Below are 3550 nucleotides of genomic sequence, written 5' to 3'. Positions count from 1 at the left end.
ACAGACAAATTTTCTAGAACAATAACCAACTCATCGGTCAAGGCTTTTAGCTTGGTCTCTTGACCCTTCATTCTCTCTTATGGAGTTCAGAAGAACCTCCAAAACCAAAATAAATAATAAGGGAAAGAACAGCCTTGCCTTGTTCCTTTACCAATATGCAATTCCAATAACCTTTCACCATTAATGGAGAGGTGACCTTTTTGTTTGTGATTTTGAAATACAGGCAAGAACTTAGCCTGCACTTAGGATCGTTTAAAACTCATTGTATTAATTGGCAACATCTGGTTTGTTCAGGCTGTTCTAGGAGGCTAATTGCATCAAGTGGGATTGCGCTCTTTCCTCTCACATCTTCAGAACCATTCCAGGATTAGAGTGTCTGTTTGTGCTAAACTTTATCACATGTAGCATTTGGGACTGCCCACCCTCTACTTCCTCCATGACATTATCCCTGACCCTTTTCCCTTGGCAAACACTCTGTTTTGCACACATGCACATGCACACGCACACAAACTGAGACCTCTCCACAAAAATACATACATATAACATATAAATATATGGTATTTCATATTTATGGAAACAGTGTGACTTTAAAGATTCATTTCCCCCATCTGTGTGTGTGTGGGGAGGGGGGGACCGGGACATAGGCTCCTGATCAGACTTCTAGTTAACTTCAGTTGACTTCAGACTTAACTAACAGCTGATCTCTGGCATATGAAACCAGCAGCCACTGATCTCTCTGTTTGATCTGTTTCAAGGCTTGCTTTCATCTACCAGCCATTAGTAAGTCTGAAACTAAGGCCTGGGACAGGCCACCCCAAAAGGGTGGCCTGCTGGCGGAACTATTTTCCTCCGCAGGGACAGCACGACCCCAAATGGCGCATCATCACTGCGGAGGAAAAAGAACCCGGTATTCCCATGTTCTTTTTGCGGCGCCGCAATGATGTTGCGAGTGCGCCATTGGTGCACTCACGACATAAGCGACGTGCGGATGCTGTGCGGTGCTTACATCACAATGGTGGTGCCCATATGGACAGGACACCAGCATTGTTACACCGCCAATGCGGTCCCTAACATTATTATCAGTGCTGGTATGCCGCTTATTGACTGGGCCTTTGAAGAAAGAAAAAAAGAAAGAAAGAAAGAGAGAGAGAGAGAGAGAGAAAGAAAGGGTTAATCAAATAACTGTGTTTTTTAAAAAATAAAAACCTGTTAGACCCTTTCTTCTTACATCTCTAGGCACATGTGTCTGTGGAAAAGAATTGGAAACAGACTTTTCCATGTGGAGGATTTTAAGCATTAGATGGAGACTCCAGAACGGGGCTAGAAAAGAGGAGAGCTATGTGGGGTGGAGGCAGTGAGCAAAGGTTTGGCTTCTTTGACAAGCCTCAGTTGGGGGGAATGGTTTCCTAGTTAAAAGGAAATCAAATTGAAATGCCCACCGACTTCTTCTCCTCTGGAGGCAGATTGACATTTCCCCAATGTGCAATGTGTAAAAGTGCAATTGAACATTCACACGAAAAATCGTAGCAGAACAGTACCAGGAAAGGAAGTCATTAATGGAACAGGAGCAGAAGAATGGATAAGGAAGCTACTTGTGTGATTGAGTGTGTCCTACATTTGGGGGTCCTGACTTATGGCAACCCTACTCACAACAGGCCTAAACCAGCAGCACTGTCCACACACTCTCTAGGCAGTGGCCATCCTACTGAGCATCAGTGCACCATACCAATGGTTTTGCTGTGCTAATGTGTGCTTGTGTGATCAATTTGCACATCTGCAAAAGGAATGGGGCTGTAGCAATGCTATTGTTTTGCTACTTGTGCAATTTCTGCAAAAAGAATGGCACCAGAACCTGCAAAACTGAATGTTAAAGTGCTTTATTGGGGAGGTGAATCTTCTGGGCACAAAGAGGTTAGAGCTCGCCCATCTACCAATGTTCCTCCCTCCATCCTTACACCACTGTTCAGTCCCCATGAACAGGGAATTCTCTTGAGTTTGCACCCTAATCTGTAACAAAGGGGGACTCTTTTTACTGCAGAGAATCGACCCGGAACATGGATTAGGCCCATGTTCCACCCATTTTAGCCCCATGCAGTGTCTGAACAGGTCAGTGTGGGAACAGGATGGGAACATTTCTTTTCCTCCATATGGACACAACACAAGTCTTCATTTGTACCTCCCCATCCACAAATTGAATGCCCCAGCTTGTCTGAGGCCACATATGCGCTTGCCAAGGATAAGAATCACTGAACACACTGGGATTGTCTTTAAAATAAGTATATTTCTTTATTTAATTTAAATCCTGCCTTTTCCCCAGTATGGGATCCATGTCAGCTCACAATATTAGTTTAAAACAGTTAAAACAAGGGATGATGCAAAAGTTAAAAAACAATCAAACCAACAGCCCTAATAAACTATTAATTTAAAACAGTTAAACAGACAGCTGAAAGATTTAATAATGATAAAATTACAGCACAGTCCTATTTAAAAGACCTGCAATGTTCGGTTAACAGTCCAAGTCCTGGGTAAACAACAAGGTCTTTGCCTGTCTGGAGTAAGAGAACAGAGAAGAGGCCAAGCAGGGAATTCAATAGTCTAAGGGGTAACCACTGTGAAGAGTCCCTCCTGTGTGCGCTGGTAGGATTCACTGATAAAAAAAAGACCCTCACTTTTTCTCTATTGGTTTCTGATTAAATTGTCCTTCTCTAGCAATTCCTTTCCCAACACGATACAGGGCCACCAACTAACACAAGCCAAGTAAGATATGTGGGGTGAAATGTCTCATATGGTTTAAAACTGTTTAAAAGGTATTGCAAATGTCATCTGGAAGAGAAGCTGTCCTTCACCTAGGAAATGAATGAGTATAATTAACTTCAGTAATGTAATTTCAGTACTTTCGGTAACTTAGACAATTTACTATGCTAGAAGCTCTTAGAACTGGTTCCATTTTCAAAATAGGTTTGAATATTAAAGTCAGGTTTCACAATGACATGGCCTATCCCAGGTGTTCCCTAAGAAGATTCATAGATGTGACTTGCTTATCAGAGGAGTTAGTTTTTAGTATTTACTTACATTCATAGAGTTTGGTAGATAGAATGACATTTACAGATCCAACTAAATCCAGACCATTTTTAGCAACAATTCATGTCTTCACTATAAAAGTGAACATGTGCACACTTGTTGTCTGCAGGAAAATGTACACATTTGTGTGAGCACAAGCCAGAATCAGCCCAAGATATTTGAGTACCAAAGATTGGGTGCAGGACTTCAACCTATCACCTATGGGGGGGGGAAACTTCCCCAGTTAGTCTCAAAGGTGCTTGTTAATGTTGTTAGCTGCCTTCAAGTTGACTTTAACTTATGGTGACTCTATGAATGAGAGACCTCCAAGTCATCCTGTTCTCAACTGCCCTGTTCAGGCCTTGCAGACACAGGATGGTGGCTTCCTCAACCATAAAATCACAGAATCATAGAATCGTAGAGTTGGAAGAGACCACAAGGGCCATCCAGTCCAACCCCCTGCCATGCAGGAACTCTCAATCAAAGCATC

This window comes from Sceloporus undulatus, chromosome 1 (assembly GCF_019175285.1).
Source record: "Sceloporus undulatus isolate JIND9_A2432 ecotype Alabama chromosome 1, SceUnd_v1.1, whole genome shotgun sequence".
Classification (NCBI taxonomy): domain Eukaryota; kingdom Metazoa; phylum Chordata; class Lepidosauria; order Squamata; family Phrynosomatidae; genus Sceloporus; species Sceloporus undulatus.
The sequence above is the reverse complement of the archived record's forward strand: the minus strand, read 5'-3'. Positions refer to the sequence as shown.